This window comes from Eretmochelys imbricata, chromosome 5 (assembly GCF_965152235.1).
Source record: "Eretmochelys imbricata isolate rEreImb1 chromosome 5, rEreImb1.hap1, whole genome shotgun sequence".
NCBI lineage: Eukaryota > Metazoa > Chordata > Testudines > Cheloniidae > Eretmochelys > Eretmochelys imbricata.
The window spans coordinates 69,681,257-69,695,370 of NC_135576.1; the positions used below are offsets into that span (position 1 = coordinate 69,681,257).

Below are 14,114 nucleotides of genomic sequence, written 5' to 3' on the forward strand. Positions count from 1 at the left end.
TTTGGCTGATTCCTTTAGCACGGATGACAATTAATCTTGTTTAAGGTCTCCAAAGATACAGTTGACTTAGCCTGTGTCTGTACTACCCTCCGCAGCTCTAAAGTCTCCTGTGTGCCTGCTCTGTAATTAAACCACCCCCAATGAGCTGTGGTAGCTATGTTGGCAGGAGACACTCTCCTGCCGACATAGCTCTGTCCACGCCGGCATTTTTGTATGTGAAATATATGTTGATCAGAGAGGTGGGTGTTTTTGCATCCTGACCGATGAAATTTTGCTGGCAAAGTCTAGTGTTGACAAAGCATAAGAGGCTTCCCTTGATAACTTAAACTGTGTCTCTTAATCATTCCCAGGCAATATTTAGATGTTCTAGATAAGATTTATCAAGGTAATCTCTCTCTTTTTAAAACAAAAAAAATTATAAATTTTGAGAGAGGTCAGCAGCTCTGATGGTGTTCCTTGTAAATATCCAATACCCTGCTCCTTAACTTACGTTGGGAGTAGTGGAGGTGAAGTTGACCTCCATTTTGGAGGAGAAAAACTTTCTAGCTAGTTGATTTTCTGGTTTATAGAACAAAGGGGATCTAGTAGAATTCAGCGCATTTTCTTTGTCCAAAATTGATTCTTTAATTTTTTTGCCTTCCAGTCTGCAAAAGACTTCATGACTTTCAGTTGTTGCTCATTCTGGAGGACATCTTTAATTTTAGACCAAAACTTTTGTCATATATATACCAGGTGTTCACTTTTTGTATTGGAAGTTATTTATAGCAAAAGCTGAATTGAAAAATTCAGACTACAGAAAACAGAATTCCACACTTTTCTGTTTTCTACCTTTATTTTCATGTGCTATATTTGAGTTTTGGCTGTCAGATGTCAGTCATCTCAGTATGGGGTCACTGAGAATCTGTATATAATAAATAACACAGTTGCACAGAAATGAGAATTTAATTCCATCAAGATTTTACTTATCATTTCTGATATAAACTGCAGGTTGTGTGTCTGTTCCTCCACCATGCTTTAAAAAAACAAGATTATAGAAATGCAATTTGTCTTGCCTCTAAGCAGCGTAGCACTTGTCTACATGTAAACTATACTATACAGCAATATAATTTTAACACTCTAACTATGCTGGAATAACTCCTAGTGTGGAGACATTATTCCAGAACAAACGTGACTCTTTTCGGTATAGCATATGTTACTTCCATTGTTCCCTAATTTTCCACGGACCTCTTGATAGTGCCATTGTTATGCTGTTCTGTGTTTATGCTTTTTTTTTAAACTTCTCCCTAATCTGAAGTAACAAAATAGAGACAAGGTCTACCATTGTGAACGTTAGCATTCTGTCTAATCTCTCATCAGTTTTATACTACATCCCATTGGTACATCATCTGAGTTATTGCTACATAAAATCAATACCAAAGTCCCTAGCTAATTGCTCCTGCTGCAGTAAACTCGGGAAGGAAAGCTTCTGCTTGCAGCTCTAGACTCAGTAGTGTGAAGTGGCTGCTGAATGGAATCCTTCAAAAGCGTTCTTTTTCTTTAAAATCTATAATACTCAGGATCAGAATTCCCTTATTAGTGACCATGTTTCTTTGGTGGAACAAGGGTGAGAATCTATTTGGAAACTAGACAAGCTGTTTCTTCTTGGAAATACAAATCTCTAATTCTGCAGGGTTTGTATGGGTTTTCATTTGCCATGACCAAAGGCCCATAAATCTACCACATAAATTCTAGAAAGAAATCTCTCTAGCCCTTCTCACTTTACAACAGAGATTTTGCTTTTGGTTAAATACCTGGTCACTGAATGCCTAGATACACATTTGAAGCGGAGTACATCTTACATCCTCAGAAATGTGGCACTTTTCTCTGTCAAATACTTCAAACTAAAAAGTGTACCACTAAATTTATCAATAATCCATGACATGTAATCTTTTTGTAATGTTATCTTCATAGTCCATTGGGTAAGACTAAACTATCACCAACTCTTAGCAGAACACACAACCATAACAGGTAAACTATGCAATGATTCTCTTGTTCTGCTAATCAGTTTTTTATTTTTTTAATAAGTTAGGGCATACCACCTGTCCAGAAAGTTAAATTTGATGTCATACTCTTTCAACAGGAGTGTTTTTCCTCCTAACTAGTAGGCATTACTTCGAAGATATTTTCTAGAGGAGCTTGAAGTGGTCTACCAAAACATCCAGTTTCCAGCTTACTACAACTAATACTGGAACGCAGTGATGTTCCAATTAATTTTCTCCTTTGCTTCCATTTTCCTCATTGACAGAGTATAAACTGGAAGGTAAAGCTCTTGCCAGAATCTTTCAATTTTTATTTATTTATTTTACCATAGGCTAGCCTCATGAGTGGTAATCTTACTGTTTTCTCTAGGTTGTGTCATTGCAGCCAGTGGTTCTTCAGATGCAACAGTGAAATCCAGTTTCCTGGCCACTGAATCACTTGATTCTGTTGACTCATAAAATAAGGGCCAACAGCCATCCTTTACAAAACAAATGTTTGATGCTATCAGAAACTATTTGTAAAATAGTAGCTAGTTTGTTTTATCTGGCACAGTTTTACCTACTTTGACTATGTTGCTGCAAGTTTATATGAAATGCAAAGATGACAGTGTTATGGGACATCAAAAGTAGGGCAGAACATTTGTGCCCAAGTTTTGAAACTTTCAGGAAAGGGGGACCTTTCCCTTTGATTAAATCACACAGGTGCTGATGTTGAATGGTCCAGTCTTGTCATTTTATCTATGCAAACTGAAACATTAAACTTTGTTCTGTGGTAATGTAGATATGTTTCCACCTTCAGGAGGTCATCTTACTTGAACTGCTTACTACATTTATGATGATTATTCTCATTAGTGTGTACAAAATCTGATCAGCTAGGCAACCATGCTCCAGACTGTTTATATGGGAGTATGGACAAGGATCTAGTGTTGAGCATTTCATGGGGAGCATAAGAACTCATTATTAGTTGTTTTTTGAGGACAGTTGTATCTGAGACTTTCACATTCATCTTGAAGCATTAATGTAGTTACCAGAAACTGAGACCTCTCCCTTTTAGTCCCTAATCTTGGCCTCTTTGGCTTTTCTGACTGTCAAGTATATTTAATGGTTATGTATTCTACTAAGAGTTGGTGGTAGTTTAGTCTTATCCAGGGGACTATAAAGATAACTTTACAGAAAGATTACATGCTGTGGATTGTTGATAAATTTAGTGGTACACTTTTTAGTTTGAAGTGTTTGACAGAGAATATTTCCACATTTCTGAGTAGGTAAGCTGTCTTAATTTTAGGGAAGTTGTTGTCCTCTAAGTGAAATTCAAAAGTATGCTTTTATTATTATTCTATACAAGTACAAGGTTATAAAAAAACTACATGTACAAATTAGTTTGATCAATGGAAGCTGTTAGTACTGTTATGTTTGAACTCTCAGGTTCACTGAAATTGAATTTGAATGACTTTAAAGAGCTAAAAAAGTAAGAAATGGGCAACCCATTAGATGGATAAGTGTCTTGAGTGCATTAGTCTGATAAATGATAAAGTACTCAAGTTATGCATAATGTCAACCTTCTCTTTGAAGCAAGTTTTATTATTAAGATTAGGAATGACAAGCCTCTTGCATGATCGCCTTTTCCCTTACCCCGTGCATGCTGCCCACACAATGCAGTTGGATGTTTCTGCTAAAACAATCAATGAAAAAGTTAATATTGTTTTAAATGGCCATATTTTGGTTTCATATTAACCATTCAGTTAAATGAAGGAGGCAGTGAACACTTCTTTTAAGCTCTGTGCAGACTCATGCAGACAGTACCTCATGGTGGATTCACATTTAAAAGGTTAGGAACACTGCGTTCTTTTAAAATGAATGCTAAGCTTCTGAAGCATCAATTCATCACCAAAAATATTATATGATAAAAATATTTGATGTTGCTTGTGATGTAGCTAGAAACACGTTTGACTACCAGTGGTAATAAACAAACATCATGAAAATGAGAAAAGAAAAGGAGTACTTGTGGCACCTTAGAGACTAACCAATTTATTTGAGCATGAGCTTTCGTGAGCTACAGCTCACTTCATCAGATACATCAGATGTATCTGATGAAGTGAGCTGTAGCTCACGAAAGCTCATGCTCAAATAAATTGGTTAGTCTCTAAGGTGCCACAAGTACTCCTTTTCTTTTTGCGAATACAGACTAACACGGCTGTTACTCTGAAAATGAGAAAGTAACCTATGCTTAGATTTTGACCTAGGACTTAGTTTATAAGATGAAAAATGGGCAGAGCAGTGGATGTTAGGCAATTTTTTCTCTTGTTTACTATTTCTGACTTGAAGTAGGAGATGGAGACTGGGTTACGATCTTAAGAGGAACTGACCAGAGAGCAGGAATGGGAAAACTGGAATAGTAGAAACAATATCTGCTATGGTAAAACTTTATATTCCTTATGAAGTGCACTTTAACCTGATGCTTGGGCTATCTCTGCTGAATATCCTCCAGGCATGGATTTGATTGAAAGTTGGGGCAAGTTGGGAGGTGTAGGCTTGTGCAGGGGTATGTTGAGGGTACTTTCCAGAAAAAAATGTTTGAATTGTTTAAGAAGTTTAAGGTTACCACATACTTCACCTGACACAAAACCACAAAAGCAACACAATTATCCATTAAGCAGTTTAACAGTGCAGATCCACATACCCTTTTGGATACAAATGGGAAGGAGCTGGTACAGCAATGCAGGCCAAGACCAGGTCTACACTAAAAACTTTTACTGGGAAGGTAATGTTGTTTAGAGGTGTTACTCTCTTTTTTGCTATATTTTTATACTGTCGAAAGCCCAAGTGTAAACACAATTATACTGGCAAAAAAAGTGTTTTTGCTGGTATAGCTTTCTTTGCTCTGGAAACTGGAATAAGCTCAATCAATAAAAACTTTTTTTTTTTGTTTTGTTTCCTGGCATAACTCCCATCTACAGTAGGAGGAATACTAGCAAACCTTTTCTGGTGTAAACCTGGTCTTGTCTTGGCATAGTTCCCTAATGATGATGTTTGATTAGTGTCCCAATGGGTGCTGCACTTTAGGTGTGCCACATATGCTTTGGATCAGAGATTTTCATTAGCAGTGTTCTTTCAGTCCACTCATGCACTGCTCATAGCCTTGGCATGGAGCACAAGGACACATCAGGCTGCTTGGGCATTTCACCCTCAGTTCCTTCTCAGCCACCTTAGTCAGGGATGGAGCTTAGTGTATCTGCACCTCGGCTGCTTGCTGACTTTGGACTAGCTTAGTTTAGGTATTGGTTATTAGTTAGGTTAGTTTGTTAGTTACTTGAAGAGTATTATTTCCTCTGGGGAAATATCCCTTTGAGGGGCATGCCTGGTTCACCAGGATTTAAACGCTGCCTCAAATGTACAGAGACTATCCCAATCAGCAAAGGACACTCTAAGTGCATTTGCTGCCTAGGGGAGTTGCGTGTCCCACAGAAGTGTGACTTCTGTGTAGCCCTCAAATTCACGACACGGAAGAACCAGGAAAACAAGCTGCAACTGTTAATCATGGAGCACTCCCTTGTTCCTGTTTGGGAGCAAGGTCAGGAAAACCTCCCTGTAGACCAGTCTCCCGGGGTCTCTGGCATCCCTTTGACCTTGGCACAACACTTTCCTAGAAAGAGATAAGTCTCAGAGCTCTTTTCTAAAGATTCCAAGAAAAGGAGCTCTAACTCACCTCTTAAGGAATCCACCTAAAAAAAGACCTTGCTCTCTGAGCAGGTCAGCAGATTCAGAGACTTTGACCTCAAGACTTGGTATTGTAGAGGTGAAGGGCTCCTCTGGTACCACCAAGGCGGGAAAATCTTGTAGCTCTTTGAAAAGTAAGCATGGCTCTGAGAAGGCCCTCATATGTACAGTCTATCAGAAATGGTCAGAGCAAGCACAAAAGATCAGTACCGTCGGCCTTTACTTCTCTCCCAATACCCCTATTGGGCTGTTTGGAACCATGTAAGACTAAGCCTCTATCCGTGTCAGCAATGTCTGTGAAGTGCTCAAAACCCTTGGTACCATCCTGCAGGGATGATCATAACTGTCTGTGGTGTCACAACTTTACTCAGTGCTGCAACTCCATTCAGTACCACAAGTCTGCTTGATACCACAAAGCTTTAGGTACCTGAAGAACTTTTCGAGATTGCTGCACCAGAGTCTCTGTTGCTTGCATAATTTACCATTTCTTGATATCAAGAACCACATTGCCTTCAGACTCTTATACATCCCCTGTACTGTTTAATCCACCTCCCTTTTTGGTTGGAGCTCTTTCGTTAAAGGAAGAAGAACAGTGATGGAAACTTCCCTTCAGTTTCATCAGTCTTGAAGAGACAGGGAAGAAGTCCAGGGATCTGATTGCTCTTGGTGAAGCAGCCCTGGATGCCACCCTTTCTCCCACTGCATGCACTGAAAGACTCCAGGATCATGTTATTTTCATTAGGTATCTGCACTCCTGTGAACAAACAAAAATTTAGTAGATCACAGGCTCAAAGATCCCCCACCTGCAGTGCAATTCTCTGGAGTTTAGAGATTGTTGGAATCTCCAAGAAAGGGACATGGGTTCCAGAGAAAGATCCTCTAACCCAACAAAAGTTTGCTTCAAGTTTCATCTTCAAAGTGCCAGTTTTGACTGAATGGTCAAGGGTTCAGATCCTCCCCTCTCTTTAGCCTGTCAGCTGCCACGATTGGCCTGCCTTCCTCATGTGGAAACCAAGTCTCTCATTTCTGGTAAGCATGGGAACATATCATCTCAAGAAACGGGTGCCGCAAATAATATAATTGCGTTACACCATCCATTTTACCTCCGTTCTTCTCACCCACCTTCCCCATTGTCCCTCAGGGACCCCTTTCACGAGTTCTGACTAAGGCTGGAAATTAACTTCCTTCATATAGGTGTGATAGAGCTGTCCCCTGCTCAGCAGACGGGAAGGGGCTTCTACTTGAGTTTCTATCTCAGGCCAAAGAAAAATGCAGGGGATGGAGACCAATCTTAGATTTAAGACTCCTGAACAAATTTATGAGGTCTTAGAAGTTCATGATGGTGACTCTGATAGCTATAATTCCTGCTCTCAATTCAGGGGATGGGTTTTTTACTCTTGACCTTAAAGACACCTCTTTCCATATGGCGATACACCTGTCCCACAGAAGGTTCCTGTGTTTTGTCATAGGTCAGGATCATTTTCAGTACTGGGTACTCTCATTAGGTGTCTCCTCAGGTCTGAGTGTGTTCAAAGGTTCTGTCTGTAGTGGCTTCCTACCTACATCATCAGGTGATCATAGTATTCCCATGATTGGTTGTTCAAGGGTTGATCTTACCAATAGGTGTTGACCATCATGCAGAAAGCACTTTCTGTGTTCTTGGACTTGGGTCTTCAGTTGAAAATCCACAGTGACTTCCGTACAGACTATACAATTTATATTGGTATCCCTGAATTCCTTGGCATGGACATATTCATAACACTATCAAACCTTGTCAGAACTAGTCAAGAGAGCCTCCAGACTTGAGTCAGAAACTGTCTTCAACCTCTAGGTCAGATAGCGGCTTGAACTTTTGCGACAGAACAACAGACTTTGCTGTTTCCAGCGCTGGCTCAGATCAGTTTACTCATCACACAAACAAAGCCTAGACAAACAGGTTTCAGTTCCTCAATAGGTGAAACACTCCATAGACTTGTGGAAGGTTCATGGCAATTTAGGGGTTGGAGTTCTCTTCCTCCAACCAACACCAACCAAATCTTCCAGTCACTCCTCAGCTGCTCTCCCAGTACATGGCCAGCACATCCCTCAGTCTGCACCACTTCCTGCAGCCCCGATTGGCCTGGAATGGCAAACCGCAGCCAGTGGGAGCTGCGATCGGCTGAACCTGTGGACGCTGCAGGTAAACAAACCATCCTGGCCTGCCAGTGGATTTCCCTGAGGGGCTGCTTGCCAAAGGTTGCCGATCCCTGGTCTACATCTATGGCTTTAATTAAAAATGTGGAGCATCCATAGGGACACTACTCAAAGAAGAAAAACAGTTACTTATCCTGTGCAGTAATTGTATTTCTTAGTGGAGTTCCCATAGGGAGAGACACCTCTACTAGCCCTCTTTTCCTTCTGATTTGGAGTTTTCTTCTGAGACTTGGCGGTGGAGAAGGAACTGAGGGTAGTTTACCTGCACAGCCTGGTGTAGCCTCAGTGCGGGACACAAGGATATCAGCTGTGCGTGCATGGACCAAACTGACACTGCTAATGAAAATCTCTGATCAAAGGTGGGTGGGGCACATGCACACCTGAAATGGAGTACCCATAGAGATACACATCTCAAGGAACTGTAGTTACTGCTAGGGTTGCCAGTTTTTGATTGGATGTATTCCTGGAGGGTTTCATCACATGACATAATTTTTAATTAGATTAATCTTTAATTCCTGGAGACTCCAGGACAGAACCGGAAAGTGAACAGGTTAAAATAGTACTAAATTTTGTATGTGTCCCCTATGTTACCCATGGGGCCCGGTGGTGGGTGGACATTGTAGGGGCCAAGATTAGTTAACTACAGGATACCAAAAAGCATAAGACATGTTTCTAAAGTCTAAGTCTAGGAGTGCTTGTCAGTATTCCCAGTACTATCAAAAATTCAAGGGGAGTATTTCTAGTTCTATTTTTAGAGGCTTTTGAATTTTTAGTTTTGGGAGCTACAGAGAGGGTTTAAGGGCTAGTTAAAGCCAGATGGTTTACACAATGCTTTCAGGGTTGCTGCTGTTCCACTGTAATACCTGACATGCAGCCTCTTTTGCTAAATATACCACTTGTTTGGTTTTTTAGTTGGTCTCATGTTAATATATTAAATTTTGCATTAATATATAAAATATCATTCTTGATTACTCTATTGTATAGCATCTATAAAAGCTAATTTACTGTTATATTGTGCCTGTTTTACTGTGTATAGGAAAAAGTGTAACAAGCTATCTTTCAATTCATTCAATATTAATTGTGTGATAATATGGTAATCATAGGACTAGAAGGGACCTTGAGAGGTCATCTAGACAATATTTGTAACTATTCCAGAAGAACTTCATGGTGTAAACAGTTCATAATTCAGTCCTCTACTGGTATGCTGGTTCACATAAATATCTTTGAAATATTTGTCTTTGACTGTTGAAAGGCGAAAGGAAAATGAATTAATAATTCTGAACCCACTTCCTAATGCATGAAAACTTCCACAACAAAACATTCCCTGGAATGGATGTAGTTCACAGCAAGTTATAGCTCTGATAAAAATAGCAAGTTAGAGAAAATAAGAAATTTTTCTGGTTTGTTGCTTTTCCTTTTTCAGTCTCCTTGAAACTACTGTATATAATAATTCATTGTCTAGTTTTGTTAACCTGTTGTAATCTCAAACAATTTGTACGTTATATTTAGTTTTTAAGCAATCTGATTTTAATTACTTTTTCCTTGTAAGATGTACTTTCCCTCCGCTGAGGAACCCTGTCAAACAGCTTAGGCCCCCTACTACTAAATCTGTCTGTTAAAACTTAGAATTGTGAGGTGATTCCTCTAGATTTTACATATAATTAAAAAAAGCTTTAGCTATAATCATAGTTGAGGCTTAAAAGAGATGCTGCTGCATAAGGAAAAAGGTGCTATTACACTCTGAAAACTGGCACTGAGGGTGGTTCCGTTTTTCTTCTGTGACCTAAAAAATTTATTTTACTCAATTTATGAGTAAAAAGATCTTTTCCCCCCCCCAACTGCCAGCTCTGCAAACTTAATCTGAAACCTGAAAGTCAAGGTTTATTCTTTGTGGCTATCATACATCACCAATAATAAAAGTTTTGCATTTGAAACTTAGTCAACAATTTGGATGTGTGAGCTGGAAAAGAATTAGCTTGTTTTTGCCAAAATGTATTGGCTCCGCAATACTAATAGAAGTAAAACTTTAGTTAAAAAAAATATTTGAGTCACTAAGATAAGTACATAGGATCTAAATACCTGGACAGAGCAGTTCTGTTTAGTAAAAAGGAAGCTTTTTTTGGATAGTTGGTTTTCTGTTTGTTTTCACACACTAAAATACTGTTTTGTATTAATCTGCTGGCCTTGAAGCAATATTTAATGCTAGTTATTGCCAGAGCTGTATTGGACTACTGTGTTGAGTTATGGGGTTGTTGATGAAAAATCCCCTTTAGTGTTTAAACTTTACAGAGGCAAGTTACTTATCTGTTGCTTACTCTTGACGGGTGCTCTGCAGCTGCTGCTTTCACTCCAAAGCCACCTGTTGCCTCCCTTTGTCATCATTAAACAGCAATATGAGTTGCAGCTACAGACATCAGGAACAGGAAGAGACTACTTGTGTTCTAGGTAGATAGAGATCATCTCCCTTCCTTGTACACCCCTGGGGAAGGGGGTGAAGAAACAATGCTCCCAGCAGGGCCTGTGAAAGAGAGAGGAATGAAATATTTCCCTGTGTACTTTTATAGGGTCTTTGGGGAGGGGGTTAAGAATCTCACGGCAAGATGTCCTCCCTTCTAGGCTTGCCAAAATCGTATTTCAAAAATACAGGACTGTTTTCTTAGTACCCTGATGGGGGAGGAGTACTCTGTACCCATGGGGGCCAGGGGTGGGATGCCCAGAACCACAAAGGGTGTATGGGGGGGGGAACTAACGATGTGGCAGTTGAGGAAACTTTCTGCATCGTGAAGCAATCAGACTGTTGGCTGCTGGGGCCCAGCTCTGGAATTGAACAAGGGAGCACTGAAGGGGCAGGATTGGGAGGGGAGTGATTGGAAGATGCATCTGAGAGTAAAGGTCCCCTGCTGGATAGGGCTCCCTGCTGACTCCAGTCCTTAAATGTCTCCCTGTCTGCTGTCCCTGTGCTGGCTCCGTCTGGCAGGGTAAGTAGATGGGGCTGTGTGCTCTGGAGCTGTGCTGAAGGGCCAGGGTCAGGAAGGGGCTCTGTTTGGCAGGGGGGTCAGTACTCGTGAGGTATAACCTTCCATTTCCCTGCAGTGTAGGTACATTGGTTCAGTAAATCATGGGACTGATTCTGCATTACTAAATTGTCTAATTTTGCAAACTTTGTATCATTGGAAGGTAAGGTAACAATAAAAACTGGATTTTCATAATGATATTTTTAATATGTTGAAATACGGGATAAAAGATGTCCTGTACTGATTTAGTATGGGACAGGCAATTTCCTATTTAAATAATGCATGTCTTGACTGTTCACAGCCCTACTTGAGGCATAGGCAGGTAGTTAAGATCCTGCAGAGCACCCTTTTTCCTCACTCTCCACTTCGTGTTTTACGCCGGTAGAATTGATATGCATCCACAAAGCACATCTTCCATCCCCAATTACCTTTAGCAATAAATCCTTTCCCTCAGTACCTGTGTTTTAGCTTCTTTTAAAAGCCATATAACATAGGTCACTGTTACTTGGCTACATTCCTCTTCATCCTTCTTCTAGGGGAAAACACATGGCTCTTCACTTTCCTCTCCAGCCATGGATGTAGAGCGAAGCTGGGGCATCTTTAATCCAGCCCCTCTCGCATCTTTTAGAGAAGAGGAGGGTTTTGAGTGTACTTCACCTCCCTTCTTAAGCATTAGGATTGTGTGTGTGGAGGGAGGGAAGGAGTGTGGCCTACTGGGTTTTTTTCAGATCCCCTCTCTGCAAACCTGACAGGTGAGCTATTGGAAACTTCTTCCCTGTCATAAAATCATAGAATATCAGGGTTGGAAGGGACCTCAGGGGGTCATCTAGTCCAACCCCCTGCTCAAAGCAGGACCGATCCCCAACTAAATCATTCCAGCCAGGGCTTTGTCAAGCCTGACCTTAAAAACTTCTAAGGAAGGAGATTCCACCACCTCCCTAGGTAACTCATTCCAGTGTTTCACCATCCTCCTAGTGAAAAAGTTTTTCCTAATATCCAACCTAAACCTACCCCACTGCAACTTGAGACCATTACTCCTCGTTCTGTCATCAGCTACCACTGAGAATAGTCTAGATCCATCCTCTTTAGAACTCCCTTTCAGGTAGTTGAAAGCAGCTATCAAATCCCCCCTCATTCTTCTCTTCTGCAGACTAAATAATCCCAGTTCTCTCAGCCTCTCCTCATAAGTCATGTGTTCCAGTCCCCTAACCATTTTTGTTGCCCTCCGCTGCACTCTTTCCAATTTTTCCACATCTTTCTTGTAGTGTGGGGCCCAAAACTGGACACAGTACTCCAGATGAGGCCTCACCAATGTCGAATAGAGGGGAACGATCACGTCCCTCAATCTGCTGGCAGTGCCCCTACATATACATCCCAAAATGCCATTGGCCTTCTTGGCAACAAGGGCACACTGTTGACTCATATCCAGCTTCTCGTCCACTGTAACCCCTAGGTCCTTTTCTGCAGAACTGCTGCCGAGCCATTCGGTCCCTAGTCTGTAGCGGTGCATGGGATTCTTCCGTCCTAAGTGCAGGACTCTGCACTTGTCCTTGTTGAACCTCCTCAGATTTCCTTTGGCCCAATCCTCTAATTTGTCTAGGTCCCTCTGTATCCTATCCCTACCCTCCAGCATATCTATCTCTCCTCCCAGTTTAGTGTCATCTGCAGACTTGCTGAGGGTGCAATCCACACCATCCTCCAGATCATTTATGAAGATATTGAACAAAATGGGCCCAAGGACCGACCCTTGGGGCACTCCACTTGATACCAGCTGCCAGCTAGACATGGAGCCATTGATCACTACCCGTTGAGCCCGACAATCTAGCCAGCTTTCTATCCACCTTGTAGTCCATTCATCCAGCCCATACTTCTTTAACTTGCTGGCAAGAATACTGTGGGAGACCGTGTCAAAAGCTTTGCTAAAGTCAAGGAACAACACGTCCACCGCTTTCCCCTCATCCACAGAGCCAGTTATCTCGTCATAGAAGGCAATTAGATTAGTCAGGCATGACTTGCCCTTGGTGAATCCATGCTGACTGTTCCTGATCACTTTCCTCTCCTCTCAGTGCTTCAGAATTGATTCCTTGAGGACCTGCTCCATGATTTTTCCAGGGACTGAGGTGAGGCTGACTGGCCTGTAGTTCTCCGGATCCTCCTTCTTCCCTTTTTTTAAAGATGGGCACTACATTAGCCTTTTTCCAGTCGTCCGGGACTTCCCCGGATTGCCATGAGTTTTCAAAGATTATGGCCAGTGGCTCTGCAATCACATCCACCAACTCCTTTAGCACTCTCGGGTGCGACGCATCTGGCCCCATGGACTTGTGCTCATCCAGCTTTTCTAAATAGTTCCGAACCACTTCTTTCTCCACAGAAGGCTAGTCACCTCCTCCCCATGCTGTGCTGCCCAGTGCAGTAGTCTGGGAGCTGACCTTATTCGTGAAGACAGAGGCAAAAGAAGCACTGAGTACATTAGCTTTTTCCACATCTTCTGTCACTAGGTTGCCTCCCTCATTCAGTAAGGGGCCCACACTTTCCTTGACTTTCTTCTTGTAGCTAACATACCTGAAGAAACCCTTCTTGTTACTCTTAACATCTCTTGCTAGCTGCAACTCCAGGTGTGATTTGGTCTTCCTGATTTCACTCCTGCATGCCCGAGCAATATTTTTATACTCTTCCCTGGTCATTTGTCCAATCTTCCACTTCTTGTAAGCTTCTTTTTTGTGTTTAAGATCAGCAAGGATTTCACTGTTAAGCCAAGCTGGTCACCTGCCATATTTCCTGTTCTTTCTACACATCGGGATGGTTTGTCCCTATAACCTCAATCAGGATTCTTTAAAATACAGCCAGCTCTCCTGGACTCCTTTCCCCTTCATGTTATTCTCCCAGGGGATCCTGCCCATCAGTTCTCTGAGGGAGTCAAAGTCTGCTTTTCTGAAGTCCAGGGTCCGTATTCTGCTGCTCTCCTTTCTTCCCTGTGTCAGGATCCTGAACTCGACCATCTCATGGTCACTTCCTCCCACTGTCCTTTAAGCCTTGATGGGGGAATGGTCAGGGAGGGCTTGAACACTGAGCTGGTGGGAGGAATCACACTGCCTAGGGTCCAGGCAACTTATTTCCTTTCCCAGAATCAATGCCTGCAGTGCATTTTGGTGTGTTTCCCTGGTGATGGTAT

At 41.6% G+C, this 14,114-nt stretch overlaps 1 protein-coding gene across 1 annotated transcript in view; it reads left to right on the forward strand.

Annotated features, from left to right (window-relative positions):
* The window catches only part of MAN2A1 (mannosidase alpha class 2A member 1), a 210,686-nt gene that overhangs the window by 53,192 nt on the left and 143,380 nt on the right, over positions 1-14,114 (forward strand). The gene's annotated exons all lie outside the window — the stretch shown is intronic.